Source organism: Lepus europaeus, chromosome 12 (assembly GCF_033115175.1).
Source record: "Lepus europaeus isolate LE1 chromosome 12, mLepTim1.pri, whole genome shotgun sequence".
Classification (NCBI taxonomy): domain Eukaryota; kingdom Metazoa; phylum Chordata; class Mammalia; order Lagomorpha; family Leporidae; genus Lepus; species Lepus europaeus.
The window spans coordinates 26,785,685-26,801,853 of NC_084838.1; the positions used below are offsets into that span (position 1 = coordinate 26,785,685).

Sequence of the window (16,169 nt, forward strand, 5' to 3'; positions counted from 1 at the left end):
CTGAAGGAAGAAATTTCTGTGATCCATTGCTGGATCTGCCTAGTGAACACTTGTGTATAGTTGCTGCTCAAACCATATTCTTCAATGAATGAATAAATGAATGATCCTGACAATTTGAGTAAAATCTGAAGAGAAGATATTTGGAAGATTCACATAAATGAAAAGGTAATTGAGGTCTCATCAAAGGGAAGGTCAGCTTGGGGTAGTTCAAGGAGATAGTCCACTTGGGTGTGAATTCCAGGTCTCCAGCCATTCTGGTATTTTCTCCCAAGGGGATACTGTAACTTGGACTCCTGGAGCAGGAAAGCTCTCAAAATGATAGCTAATGGAAACATTTTTTATTTGCTCATTTAACAAGTATTCTTTGCTCCTAATAATCAGAGAGAAGTGCTAGTCATTCCTATCTTTAACAGAATATCTTAAAATTTACTGGACATATTCAAGAATAATATTATTTAAGATACAGTTTAGAAAATTAGTAAGGGGTAAAGTTGTTAGAATTTAGGAGTAGGCTATTTGACAAGTAATTCAAATTCAGTGACTAGATCATTGATCAAATGGTTCGCATTAGACAATTGGCTTTTTTCCACTCCTCTGGGTATCCTGCTCCACCTTCTTGGGAAAGCCTAATTCACCCAGGGAGGGGGGTGTATGGGGCTCAGGCAAGACTAGCGGAAAATCTGCTTGGTGGTTTCCCATCTCAGTGTCATGACCTGACCTGATGACTGATGAGGTACAAGTTGTAGGCTGCTTTTGATAGAAAAAGACAGCTGAAAAGTGTTGGGACCTCTCAGCTAAGGACCAACAGGTGCACAGTAAATGGAAGTGAGGTTTCATCCCAGTAAGTCTAAGGAAAACTTCTGCTAGATGTGCAAATATTTACTAATTGAATGCTTAGTAGCAGGTTCTCACAAAAGGTTCACAAGATTAAGCTTGAGGAAGTTCACTCTGAAGTGCTCAAGTTACACTTTACATCAAAGATTCCTTTGAGGTAAAGGCCCAGCCTCCTGGACCCCATGGAGCTGGCATTAGGCAACCCACACCTTTGAGAATTTACAGCTGAATATGAACCTACCTAGGGATTTAGCTTAGGGTAATATTCCTAATACATTTCCAGTGTAGCATCTATAACTTGATATCCCTATACTCTACTCATGCAGAGGTAGGGAATGTCTCTAGAATGTTGTTTGCCAAAACCTATGTATCATAGAACTGTAATTTCACTGTGGAGAGGCCATTTCTTACATTCATCATCTATTTAATAAAAACTCATTTGATGTCCAGTATGCTAATTTGCAAAGCACTCATTTTTGATTCAGGCAGGAATAAATAGAGTAGAATGCGGTTTGACCACCTTGGAACTTTGTGTCTTTTCATATATTTTGTCACTGTCTGGAATAGGTTTAGTGGATCTCAACCTTGAATGTCTATTGGAGTCACCTAAAGAAACTTTTAAAACCATTGATGCTGATGCTGTACCTCTAGACTAATTATATCGGAATTTTTGGAGGTGGCATTGAGATATCAGTATTTTTTAAAAGTGCCCCATGTGACTTCAGCCTAAAACCCAAGTCAAGAACTACTGGCTTAATCCAAAGATATAATAACATCACATAGTCTGTGCTGAGATATTTTAAAGTAAATTCTAAATATGTTAGTACTTGGTTATCCATTAAAATTATACAGGGAACATTTAATGGAAAAGGTATTTGGATCTAGTCACAGAAAAATTAAATCAGTACCCATGCCTCTGTGTTAATACTGTAAACATTTCCAGGTAATTCTAATACACAATCAGAGCGAAGGACCATCGCAATAGCTAATGGGATCTGCCAGAATTTAAGAGCTTATCGGACAGCAGCTCCCATGGCTGTTCCACTTGGGTGATGTGACAGGCTTTTCTCACCTTGACAGTCTGCAGGGGGGTTGTTCAGTTCCCTGGACATTCTTAGACTGTGGCCACCAACAATACCCAGCAATCTCCCGGTGCTGAACCCTTTTCCTAAACTGCTCTGCCTCTGTTCCCATCCTTTGATTCCACTCAAGATTGTGAGCCACTGTCTGCTCCTCATCCTCACCCCGGCTTGTGGAAGTAGGGCTTGTGGGGTGTGTGTGATGGCTAATTTTATATGTCAACTTGCTTGGGCTAAGAGCTGCCCAGAGGGCTGGTCAAGGTCATTTCTGGGTGTGTCTGTGAGGATGTTTCCAGAAAAGGTCAGTATTTGACTCAGTTGACTTGGTAAACAGGATTGCCTTTACAAAGTGCTTGGGAAATACAGAATCCCTTCAGGGTCCTAATAGGCAGAGGAAGGCCATTTCTCTCTCTACTTGAGCTTGGACATCTGTTTTCTGATGCCCTTGAACTTCAGAGCTCCCGATTACAGGCCTTTGGATTCCCAGCCACATATGATAAAAGAATCAAAAACAAACAATCCAAAGTCTCCAATCCAAGAGCAGCAACAAGGAGTAGTTGATGTGCTATCTGAGCCCACTGAAGTGTGGACCTTCTGTTCTTGAGGTTCTTGAACTTGGAAGGTTTATTTTGAGGCAAAAATGTGACAAGGTTCTGATCTTTAACCAGAAACTTCTCCAGCAGCCCTAGCATATATTTTTGATTCATTCATTCATTTTTATTTTATTTGAAAGGCAAAGAGAGAGAGAGAGAGATCTGCTGTCAGTTGATTCTCTCCTCAAAAGCCTGCAACAGCTGAGGGGCCAGGAACTCAATCCAGGTCTCACCCATGAATAGCAGGGACCCAAGTACTTGAGCCTTCATCTATTGCTTTATCAGGGTGTACGCTGGCAAATATCTGGATTGGAACCAGAATAGAACTTGAACTAGCACTCCACTATGGTATGTGGGCATCCCAAGTGACATCTTAACCACTATGCCAAAGGCCCATGTCTGTCCCTGGTATTTAGGGTGCTGTACTGTCCTGAGCTTTGTAGGACTTTTCGTCTGGACCTAGGCACTGAATGATGCTAGATCTTCCCCCAACCCCTCTAGTCATCGTGGCAACTCCAAAGTGCCCCCTCCCATTTCCAAACCTCTACAATACTCTAGGAAACGTAGGGTTGATGGGATCATGTAGACTTCTCTACATAAAGTGTTACTCCTACGATGTTAGGCTGCTTTTTTTTTTTTTTGATACCAGATTTTTCAAAATATTGTTAATGTAAAACAGAAGATTCTTCGAATAGTTTGTATTTCATGGATGAGACATTATTTCTAATATTCTTTATGCTGATTAACAAGTTCAATATGCAGCTTCAGAGAGCAGCATTTAAAGCAAGCACTTGTCTGGGTGCTTGTAGCAAGCACTGGAGTTGGAGTGGAGGCTCCTGATTAGGGTCTTTCAAATGCTAACCAGCCACCTCTGGAATGTGGATTCCTGATTGGGGTACTTCACATATTAATTATCTCTTTCTAGGGTATATATAGATTACTTTTAATTTACACCCCATGTATCTATCTATGCTGAAGTATGTAGATATAAATGACAGTTAAGGTTCTATACCTCCAAAGGGAAATGTCTCGTATAGTAGGTGTGGATGTGACATCCATCTGGTGGGAGATTCAGCAATGTGTATAAGAAGGCCTGAGAGGCTGGCACCACGGCTCACTTGGCTAATCCTCCTGCGGCACTGGCACCCCAGGTTCTAGTCCCTGTTGGGGCGCCGGATTCTGTCCTGGTTGCTCCTCTTCCAGTCTGGCTCTCTGCTGTGGCCTGGGAAGGCAGTGGAGGATGGCCCAAGTGCTTGGGCCCTGCACCCTCATGGGAGACCAGGAGAAAGCACCTGGCTCCTGGCTTCGGATCAGCGCAGCGCACTGGCCATAGCGGCCATTTTGGGGGTGAACCAACGGAAAAGGAAGACCTTTCTCTCTTGTCTCTCTCTTACTGTCTAACTCTGCCTGTCAAAAAAGAAAAAAAAAAAAAGAAAAGAAAAAAAGGCCTTAAGAAACTACATTGCTTTTGTCTGAGAGCTACAGTGACTAATTGTCTCAGTGTGCAAGGTTGAGTTATCCAAATCATACGACTTTTAGTGCAGGTGTCAGGCCAGGCCAGGGTAAACTGAGACAACTGGTCACCCTATCAGTGATTCTGCCTCTAGAGATCTATCCTAAGGTTGAGTCAGGAAACTCTGCTTATCATACATGCTATTTATGAAAGTGCAAATTTGGAAGCAGTTTACAGAATTAGCAATAGGGAATTAGTTGAGTAATTTTTGGTGTAAGCATCAGGCAGAGTATTATTGTTTGAAAAACTCATGTTCTCTGTATTAGTCTGCTTGGACTTCTGTAATGAAACACCAGACTGAAAGGCTTAAACAACCCAGGTTTATTTTCTCACGATTCTGGAAAGTGGAAATCCTAGATGAAGATATGATAGTGTTGGTTTCTGGTGAGGGCTCTCTTCTTGCTGTGAATCCACAGGGCACAGCAGGTGAACAGGCCTTCTATTGTCTAATCTGATTAGGACACCAACCCTGTGGAAAAAGGGCCCACCCTTATGATCCCACCAAATCTCAATTACTTACTCCAAATGGAGTCACACTGGGGTGGGGGGGAGTTAGGACTTCAGCATACAAATCTGAGAGGTAAGAAGACACAATTCAGTGCATAGCATTCTCAAAGACTACTTATAGCGAAGGAAAATGCTCAGTGTATGTGGTATGATTAAAATTTTGTCTAGAAAAAGTAAATGTGAAAACAGATACATCCGAAGGAAAACTGGAAGACTGCCTCAGGGGACTTGAAAAAGTTCACAGAAAAATGAAATGTGAGTTTGTTTTTGTGCAAAAACATTTTTTAAAAGAAGATTTATTTATTTATTTGAAGGTCAGAGTTACAGAGAAGGAGAGGCAGAGGCAGAGAGAGAAAGAGCGAGGTCTTCCATCTCCTGGTTCACTCCCCAAATGGCCACAACAGCCAGGACTGTGCCCAGCTGAAGCCTTGATCCAAGAGCTTCATTCAGGTCTCTTACATGGGTGCAGGGGCCCAAGGACTTGGACCATTTTCCACTGCTTTCCCAGGCCATAGCATAGAGCTGGATTGGAAGTGGAGCAGCCAGAACTCATACCAGCACACATATGGGATGCTGGCACTGCAGGCAGAGGCTTTACCCACTGCACCACAGTGCCAGCCTCAGTGCAAAAACATTTTGAAAGCTATGTGTATGATGGGTCTACAAAATGTTCACAAACAATGTATATAATGAAATGTTCACAAACAATGCATATTGTGAAGCAACTATAGATGAATTTCATTTTTTCGCATTGAAATAAGCCTTTTTATTTTTTCCACAAATTTTTAAAAGTACACTTGCATAGCATATTAACAATGGGAAGAAGTGACTTTAAATTTCCTTACACTTTGTGTAGTTTGGGATTTTTTTTTTTTTTTGCACTTAAAATATTTTTTTGACAGGCAGAGTTAGACAGTGAGAGAGAGAGACAGAGAGAAAGGTCTTCTTTCCGTTGGTTCACTCCCAAAATGGCCGCTACAGCCGGTGCTGCGCCGATCCGAAGCCTGGAGCCAGGTGCTTCCTCCTGGTCTCCCATGAGGGTACAGGGCCCAAGCACTTGGGCCATCCTCCACTGCCTTCTCGGGCCACAGCAGAGAGCTGGACTGGAAGAGGAGCAACCGGGACAGAATCTGGCACCCCAACCAGGACTAGAACCTGGGGTGCTGGTGCCGCAGGCGGAGGGTTAGCCAAGTGAGCCACAGCGCTGGCTGCACTTTAAAATTTTAAAACATTAAGATTCTTTTTTAAATAAGAAACATGTATTTTTTAAATACAGGATCTAGTTGAGTGACTGCCAGACCAGGGTTTGAAAACTGTTGGGGAGAACAATGGGATCTAAACTGTTAGTGAATGGGAACGCACAAAGAGGGGATTCCTAACATTTATGGGAACCTGAGCTGAGTACTCCTTGTATAATTTGGCAAACTGAGACCTGCTCCCCGTAAGAACGGGCACTGGTTAAGCACTGAGCATCTGGAACCCAAGGTCCTGCTGCTCGCTAGCTGTGTGCTCCAGGACCATTGCTCTGCCTCAGTCAACAGCAGATAGGAGTAGGAGTGAGGTCTGCCCCTCTCCCCACACCCTACCCCCCAGCTTGTTTTGAGGTGAAAGTGACTGACCACACGAAAGCCCTCAAAACAGTGCCGGCCACATAGAAAGGTGCTCGGTATTTTAGCCGCCACTATTACTCTCTGCTCTAACACCACCTGACTTTTGGCATCACGGTTTTGAACTTGAACATTCCTCAGGAGAGGCTTCTTAACCACTGTTAGGGATACTAGAATGAGCAAGTAAAAACTCAAGACACCCATGTAAATCCAAACTCCAGGTAAAGAACAAATAATTTTATGTAAGTATGTCTTAAATATTACTGGGAGCATACTCTACTAAAAAATACTCATTGATGATCCGAAATTCAAATGCAGCCGGGTGCCCCGTATTTCACCTGGCAATCCTCATTATTATAGGTACCACGGCAACATTGAAAAGGAACCTAACCATGGAGAATCCTTAGTCAGATTCATCTAGGCCAAGCCGCCCCTGCTGAACTCCTGGTGCTGTCACTGCCTTTTTTAGAAGCAACGTCTGTATAGATGCTAGGCTGGGGCCTGGCACAACAAATCAAGCAGGCAAATGTGTCTTTTTTTTTTTTTTTTTTTTTTTTTTTAGTTTTATTTATTTGAAAGGCAAGCAGTATATAGAGAGGGACACATAGAGATTTTCCACTTGCTGGTTCGCTCCACAAATGACTGCAAAAACCAGAGGTAGGCAAGGCTAATGCCAGGGGGCTGGAACCTCACCTGAGCCTCCTACATGTGTGGCAGCGCTACAAGTACGTGGGCGATCCTCCATGGCCTCCGCAGGTATATTGTCAGAGAGCTGGTTTGGAAGTGGAGCAGCTAGGACTCGAACTGGCACTCAGATATGGGATGCCAGCAGCCTAACCCACTGTGCCACAACACTGGCCTTGAGAACATGTTCTTTGCTAGTCATGTTACTTAGAGAAAATTGCATCATCTCTTTAAGCTTCAGTGTCGTCATCTGCAAAATGGTTCTAATAATAAGACCTGTGCTATTGTGAGGATTAAATGAAATGGGATCATATATATAGTGAGCTATAAGGTAAATGTTTTGTGTATAGATTAGGTTTTCAATAAATAAATATCATTGCTGTCCTAATTAAAAAACAAACAATAAACAGAACAGGTGTTAGAGTCCTTACTGCTTTCTCTTTTTCACTGAGTATGTAAGGCACCAAGTGAGGAGAGTCACTCCCTTGCCCTTAAGAGGTTCACGGCAGGAGCAGGGCTACAGAAAACAAATTTCTACCAGATTCTTTCTATTGATGCCACAGAATCAGATCTGCGAGGGAGAAGACCTCAGAGAGGTTTAGCAAAGCAGATCTTGAAGAATCCTTGAGCCAAAGTCACCCATCGCAGGAGCTCCCTGTCTCTCTGCCTTGCTCAGTCACTGTCTGGGAGCAGCCTGTAGGAAGAGTAGCTTTATTGGGGTGAATGTGATGGTAGATTTCAAGGTGTAGTAGTGTCACCATTGGGCAGCCTTAGTCCTTGCCATGCAGAAGGGAGAGATGCAGCCTCATGGTTGCACAGTCCTATAGAGCCATGACTTCATGCTGCATGATAAGGACAGGAAAATGGTCTCCAGTTCCTACCTTCAAATCTGGCATGAATGCATTTCATTGGCAGAACCTGGTTTGCATGGCAAACTCTGCACACAAACCAAGAAATTAATTTTATTTCCAGTCTCCTACAAATAGGAATACACCCTGGAAATGGGAATGGCTGATGAGTATATTGAATGCTGATTGACCCAATAAAATATTAAAAAGATGAAAGATGCATAAATGTAGCTGTCTATGAGCTGGGGCCAGCTGTTGATCTCTGAGACAACTGGCATCACCCTCAGATCATAGATGAGTTAACACTGTGCTCTAGGACTCAGCACCATCATCCCTCCTGATGCTATGATACTCTTGGTATTTGAGATCCAGACTTGATTGTTCTCTTCCTCTGGCTTTTACCTCCTTCTTTCCTAGAGACCAGTCTTAATCCTGACCTGTGCTGTTGATCAGCTTGTTGTTACTACAACTAGAAATCTAAAACATCTACTTATGAACAAAGGAGGTTTATGGTTTTGGAGGTTCACAGTCCAGGATCTGTGGCCTTGTTGATTTGGTATCAGGTGAGGGTGTTGCCATAGGCAAGACCATGAGACAATGTAGAAGGGAGAATGTGTCTGTGACTCTCCCTATAAAGCCACCATAATTCAACTGTGGAGCTCCATTCTAAAAGCCTTATCCAATGTCATCACTTCTCCAATTCTCATCTCTAAACATCATAATTGGATTAAGTTCCCACCCACTTAGCACTATTAACAAAAGACTTTGGAGACTAAACCTTTAACACGTGGACCTTTGGGGGACACCCAAATTAATATATCCAAACCACAGCTATTCATTCTAGGGTTTGCAACTTGGCAGTTTGTTGTCAGACTTCTTAGGACCGCCAGCTTGAGTTTCTAATCACTGCTTTCCTGGATCTCTGGTCTTTGTTCCCTACTAACAAAGAAGTTATTTTTGGTCTTTGAAGTCTTGCTCTGCCTATCAGATTGCACTTTTCCTTATCACTTGGACCTCATCTGCTTTGGTCTCTTTGCCTTGGACATTCCAGAATGAGCCTGGTTCATTTTGCAACCACTCCCTTGGCTTTCCCATATTGCTACTGTGGTTAAGGGTTTTGGGAGAGAAAAAGTCCTTATGGATCAAATACAGGCTATGGGACTCTAAAGCCACAAAGCATGAACCCAGATGTAGCCTGAGTTCTCCTGGGTACCAGATGCAGTAACAGCATCTCAGCCCCAGGTCCACATTGCCAGCCAGTCACTTTGCATATTAAACTGCTGCTGAACTCTTAAAAGCCCAGCAGCCACACCATTTGTTAAAATCACAACGCCGTCTCTTTGGCTGCCAAAGATGGAACTGTAATTTTCCCCTCCTCTCAAAATAAATACTTTGCACGGCTCTGAAAAATTTTAGCAATTAGCTAGTACCATCACCTCTAATTAGCCACTGGCAAACACAATTGAGATAATAAAGCTTACCAAGGGGGAAGCATGGATAAGCACCAGATTCTAAATCTATTGGGGAAGTGACCCTGATGAATCATTTAATAGTCACCATAATGTAATTTTGTAGTTTGTTGTACACATACCACAGAGAACATATTAAGTGGATTCGAGCCATAAGAGAGTCTTAATGATTAATTTGCCATATGCTCCTGAAAACTCTCATTTTTTTTTTGACAAATAATACACATCTACTCTTCTTCTTCCTAACACTATCAAGAAAATCTACTTTTCTTTCCATTTCACTAATGGCTCCCTCTAACTTGTGTAGATATCCAGGGATTGGTGGTTTTTTTAATTATTATTGTATCTAAATTCCCATGGAAGTTAGTAGATCACAGCTATTTTCTCTTATTATGTGTTTGCTTTCCATTCTTGACAATTGCTTTTTAATCATTTTTTATTGGCTATCCACAGTGACATCATGGGAAGATAATTGTTATGCCTTTTTATTTACAGAGAAAGTGCCACTGTGGGGTTCCATGGCACACCCAAGGCCTCGGCAAGGGGGCTCTAGGTGACAGTCCTGACTTTGGCTTCCCAGTGTGTCCTGCACAGTAGCACTGGAAACTGAAAACCACCACTCTGAGTGGCAGGTCCCATTGTCCCTGAGCAAGACCTTTGTCTCCCTGAAACTCAGCATCCAGATCTGCAAATGGTGGCTGTGGGAGGCTATTTAGGTCGCAGAGGCTAGGGGGCTTCCATGTCGACAGAGGGGCAGCTCCCTCTTCCCCTTGCTCTTCCTGTACTCGATGGGGGTCTGGCTGGCCTCTGAGAAGATCAACTTGGGACATTGCTCTCTCTCTCCTTCCAAGTGGGCTATTTGCTGTTGGACCCGGTCGGCCACAGTGAAGACGCCAACATTCTCCTTCTGGCTCAGCTACCACAGCACTCAGCATCCTTCAAAACAAATGCATGTTGGCTCCTAGTGAAAATTCAAGCAGATCTTTACTGCAGGGGGCTCTGGTAATTACTTGAAAATCCTGCAGTGTCTGGGACCAAGAGCAGATGAGTCTGGGGAACAGACCTCATCTTAGCTACTCTGTTCCCTCTTATCACCAAAGGGATGGGAGCTCCTGCTTAGGGATGCTGGGGGTGAGCATGGGGCTGTGGCCACATGAGGCTGTCCAGGACATGTTCTCACTGCTTCTAACAGCTCTCGCCCTCTAACTTGCCACCTGCTGTGCTGTTTTCCCTCATTTCCTCCTTCATGCTACTGCATCTCATGGAAATAATCAGTCTCTTCTAGGTGTCTCCTCAGTGTCTGGCAAGTTTTGCATGGTCTTGAAAATTTTCAGAGGGGCTAGGGATGTGGCACAGTAGGCTAAGCCTCTACCTGTGGCACTGGCATCCCATATGGGCAAAAATTTGAGTTCCAGCTGCTCTTCTTCCAATATAGCTCTCTGCTATGGCCTGGGACAGCAGTAGAAGATGGCCCAAGTGTTTGGGCCCCTGCACCCATGTGGGAGACCTGGAACAAGCTCCTGGCTTCAAATTGGCTCAACTCCGGCCATCACAGCCATCTGTGGAGTGAACCAGAAGGTGGAAGACCTTTCTGCATATGTCTCCCTCTCTGTCTGTAACTCTACCTTTCAAATAAGTAAATAAAATCTAAATATCTGCCCCCCCCCCCAAATTTTGAGAAATTAGCTTGTGCTGTCATCTCTAATGGACCACAGGCAAACACAGTTGAAGTCTCGCAGGTCAATGACCAGGGTCCCTCCTGGCCTGTACAGCACCTGTGTTCAAATCAGATCAAGGAGGCCCTCTAAGTGGGCATACTGTCTGGGAAGGAAAAAGGTGGCTGTTTCTCCCAGCAGGTCCAGCTCAAGCAGGCACGGGGCTTGGCCTGCAGAGAGAGGCTGGATTTCAGTACTGTCCCCCAAACTCCCTTAGCCTAGGGCTTTTTTGCAGTGCACAAGCCATCAGTCATGTAGGGCAGCCCTATCAGTGACTCTACTGCTTGTTATCAGGGAGCAGAAAATGAGGTTAAGGCAGTAGGGTCTCTTTGGTGTAGCAGGGGGCTCTCTTTGCCCCTTGCAACACACAGAAGGGGAAAACAGACTTGGGTTATAATAATGGGCATGTAGGTGGTTGAATTGTGGCTTCCAGAAAATTCGTCCTAGTCCTGACATTCAGAACCCGAGAACGTGACTTTATTCAGAAAAAGGATCTTCCCAAGTGTGATTAATGGAGGGATCGTGAGATGAGATCATCGTGGATCACCAGGGGTGGGGGTGGGGAAGCACTAAGTCCAGTGACAAACGTCTTCCTAACAGCAAGGCAGAGGGAGGCGAGACAGAAGAGGATGTGTGAAGCAACACAGGGAAGGAGGCCGTGTAAGGTGCAGGCAGACACGGAGGCAGGGCATGCAGCTGGAGGGCAAGGAAGGCCACGTGCTGTCGCCTGCCCCCAGACACTGATAGGGCCACCGGAGTTTGGACTCCTGCCCCCGGGAACTGTGGGACAATGTGTTTGTGCTGTTTCAGACCACCCAGAATGTGGTGGCGATTTGTTACAGTGGTTCCAGGGGCTAAGGAGGGAGACCGGAGAGGAGAGTCAGGTGTTTTCCTGCCTGAGTTGTAACTGGTGCTGTCCTGTAGATTCAGATCAAGTATGTTTTATCCTTTTATTTATTTATTTATTTATTTTTAATTTGAGAGGTAGAGATGTGGGGGAGGGGGCAAGAAAACTCAACCCCCAACCATTGGTTCACAATTCCAAGCCAAATACCCACATGGTTCTCCCCCTAACCCTGAGAACCCACTGCTTGGGCTAACACTCCCACTTGGGTGCCAGTGGCTGTGTGCTTAGCACTCCCATGTGGAATTCCAGTTAATGTTGATGTTCCCCAGTGTCTGTCCTGGTCCACTTCCAAAGAGCTCAGGGATGACCTCAAGTACTGAAAGGAACAGAAATCCCAAACAGAACACCTTGGACGTCATCACTACTCCCTTTTCACACCCCACGGCACATGTAACCACACTCCTGGCCAAATTCCCTCCTCTCAGCAGAATTGATATGAAGCCAGTTCCCTTCTCTCACCACCCTTTGCGGCCTATACCAGGACCTTAGCATTCCTCATCTGTAATGTACAGGTCCCATTTCCATTGTTACCCTTTCAATTTATCTTTCTCATTGCTTCAGAGTGATTGCCCTAATACATAAATAGGATTTTGTTCCTCCCTTGCTTACAGTATGCCAGTGGCTCCCTGTGACCCACAGGATAAATTCCAAGTCTCTTCAACTGGGCCACGAGACACTTCCTGACTTGCCTTAGCCTATTAGTTTGGCTTCCTCCATAAACAGCTGGCCATCTCAGCTCTTACATCCCTGTCTCAGTGAATCCATTCTGCGCTGTCTACAATGGGACCCTTGAACTTATGTGTCCCTCCATCTATGCCACCTTTCCACCCCCTCCATCTGAATACTTCTTACCAGGCCTCCAGACCTCAGCTCAGAGTAGGCCGCTATGACCCTGGTGAACCAGGATGAGCCCCCATACCAACAGCATGTGTCCAGTGCTCTTAGAGTGTTCACCCACCTGCTTGTCTGGCTCCCTGGAGGCTGAACCTCCCATGTGCACCTCTGTGTTTATTCACCACTCTCCAGTCTCTATTGCCCTGAGCCAAATGCAAGGTTGAAAAGTGTCCCCCAAGATTTGTAAACTTTCAGAACCTCAGAATGTGACCTTATTTGATTACAAGGCTTTGCAGGCTCATTAAGATCATATAGGATTAGGCCAATATGGCCCTAAATACAATAAAAAAGATATTCTTAGAAGAGGATAGGGAGAAGCTGATGTGATGGTAGAGAGAGAGATTAGAATGATACAGCCACAAGCCCAAGATGGTTAGGGTTGATTGCATCTACCAGGAGTTGGAAGAGAGGCAAGGAAAGATCTTTCTCCCAGAGCCCTGAGAGTGAGCAAGACCCTCCGGACACCTGGATTTCAGATTTCTGTTCCCTAGCTCTGTGACAGTATAGATCTCTTTTTTTAAGCCACCATGTTTGTCATATTTTATGATGACAGTCTTAAGAAATGAACAAAATACCAACACATTCGGTTGGTTCCATACATCATTTAACCCCATACCCCGCTCCTATAGCCATTGAGGAAGACTTCTGTCAATTCTAGGCTGGAATGTTCTAGCAGCTTTCTGGTTGGTTTCCCTGTGTTTGCTAAATGGAATGGTGCCATGGGCTTAGGACTCCAGCAGCTCCTGTGTTTGTCAGACTGATTACCGGGGAATTTTTTTTTTCTCATGACCTCACGACAAGGTTAGCTGAATCCTGGTGCTCAAAAATGTCACCTCTGCCCTGAACAAAGCTTTCATGCAAGGCTCTGCTGGAGCACCTAAAAGGACAATGATTCAGGATGTCATTGAGCTCACGGAGAAGCCACATGCCTGTTTTTGCACCTGCTTAGCTAATAAATGAGAGTCTGTGTGGCAGAATTCTCTCTGACACTTGCTTTCATTATCACATACAGAGATGCTCGGCCCAAAGACCTCGTACATCTACGTAGTGAATGACAAAATTGACTCAGGTCAGTTCTAGCCAAGAAGGTCATGGAAAGAACTCCAGTTTCGAAACAAGACAAATCCAGGCTAAAATCCCAGCTCCAATGCTGACTGCCTGAATCACCTATGATGTCGCTTTGCAGGGTGGTAACGAGGATCCGTGCCGCCTCACCAGGTTGTTGCTATAATTAAGTGAGATCAAGCATGCGAAAGGCTTCAGGGGTTGCGAATGTTGGCTGTTATTCAGTAACTTGCACACAGTCACACGGCCAAGCGTGAGGTGCTGTCTGGGGTCTCACCCCTGGGGACCAGACTTTCCCCTGGAACAGAGGCAGTGGCGTCTAATGAGGGAGTTGAACATTAATTAGGAAACTGGGACACACGACTTTATGCACTTTCACATCCGTTTTCTATCTTTGGCCTCATGAAGGCCTTTTATTTAACAAATTCCTGTACCCTTAAAAATGCAGGTTAGTTTTGGAAATGAGGCTCAAAGGTAGTGTAGTGCTTCCTGTAGCACTTGAGAGCAGTTGTTCCCTGCAGAACTTTGAACAGTCCTCATGCCTGGCCAGCTCTCAGACCCATGGAGCCAGAAGGGCTGATGCCAGGGCCAGGCTACAGAACTCTCATAAACACCTAAGTGACTCCCAAACACAGCCCAATTCGACTATCAGTACTCTAGAATTTGCACATCACTTCCCTCCAAATGAAACAATTTGCTTTTTACTCCTTTATGGGAATGGTGGAGTAGACTTCCTTGTCCCCACTCTGAAGATGAGAAGACCAAGACTCAGAGAAAATTCTAGAAAGGATTTCAAAAAGAACTAGATTTCTCTTTTTTCCTCCAAAGATTTATTTATTAATTTGTTTTTTTTTTAAGATTTTATTTATTTATTTGAGAGGTAGAGTTACAGACAGTGAGAGGGAGAGACAGAGAGAGAGGTCTTCCTTCTGTTGGTTCACTGCCCAAATGGCTGCAACAGCTGGAGCTACAGTGATCTGAAGCCAGGAGCCAGGTGCTTCTTCCTGGTCTCCCAAGTGGATGCAGGGGCCCAAGGACTTGGGCCATCTTCTACTGTTTTCCCAGGCCATAGCAGAGAGCTGGATTGGAAATGGAGCAGCCGGGACTAGAACTGGTGCCCATATGTGATGCTGGCGCCACGGGCGGAAGATTAACCTACTACACCACGATGTTGGCCCTTATTGATTTATTTGAAAGGAAGAGTTACAGAAAGAGAGAGAGAGAGAGAGATCGGTCTTCCATCTGCTGGTTCACTCTCCAAATGGCCCTAACGGCCAGGACTGGGTCAGGCCAAAACCAAGAACAAGGAGCTTTTTCCAGGTCTCCCACATGGGTGCAGGGGCCCAAGGACTTGGGCCATGCTCCACTGCTTTCCCAGGCACATTAGCAGGGAGCTGGATTGAAAGTGGAGCAGCCAGGACTCCAACTGGCGCCCACATGGGATGCTGGCAGCACAGGCAACGGCTTTACCTGCTGCACCACAGTGCTGTCCCTGACAACTAGATTCCTTGATTCTGTGCCTGTCGTAGAGGACAGGTGACTGTGTCACATCGCTGCCCTCCAAGTTTCACTCTCAGTCCATATCCACCCCTGATTTGGGCCCATGGGAACTAGCCACAGAGGGGCTCTGACAACTCCAGCCCCAGCACCGCCATCTGGTCTCCCTGCCCTCCTCTGCAGTTCCTGGGTTCCCCACATCCCAGAGCAGAGGCCGGGGAGTTTTCCGTGGGGGCCTGTCAGCCCCAGGTCTTTCCTGCCTTTGTTTTTGTGTCTGCTTCATCATGCATGGGGTGGATGGTTTGGGTCTATGTCTGCCAAAATACTGTGGAAGCTCTGGGACGGAGGGAACAGCAGGAGCCCTGAGTGTTTATACCATGGGAAAAGCTGGCCTTCTCAACACACCACCCCTCACTCTGCCCTCGGGTTCTCATGCCCTCCCCCAATTCCCAGGAGGCCACTCGCCAATTAAGACACTGTCCTGGAGAGCAGAAGGCTCTGACAGCCCCGCAAATCAGCCGCTGGGGTCCCCACCCCCAGCACACACGCACTCCAGTCCGTCGCAGAACAATGCGATCGAGTCATCCTGAGCCAGGGCACCAGAAACCCCCAGCACAATGAGAGAAAGCAGAGGTCTCTCCTGGCCACTGGTGCGATGCCAGCCGCAGGCCCTTCTGGGGGCAGGAAGAGGGCATTCTGTTGCTGTGTTCTGCACAAAAGCTGCCCTCTTCCTCGGGGCGCTGGGGAGACCCACAAGCAAGCTGGGGTTGTTTCCCCACCATCGCCATAGTCATAGCAACAGCTCTGATGAATGCGCTGGCCCATTAGAGGGATAATGTCAACCCTAATCAGAAACGCCTCAAGTAGCTCTCTTTGCATTTTGGTAAATGGCGTAATCACATTACGGTGCCATGTGTCTGGGAGCTGATTGCTGTCGCGCAAGTCTGCCTGATTTTC

At 45.5% G+C, this 16,169-nt stretch overlaps 1 long non-coding RNA gene across 4 annotated transcripts in view; it reads left to right on the plus strand.

The window, feature by feature from the left end:
- The window catches only part of LOC133771650 (uncharacterized), a 104,459-nt gene that overhangs the window by 75,271 nt on the left and 13,019 nt on the right, over positions 1 to 16,169 (plus strand). The window lies entirely within an intron of this gene.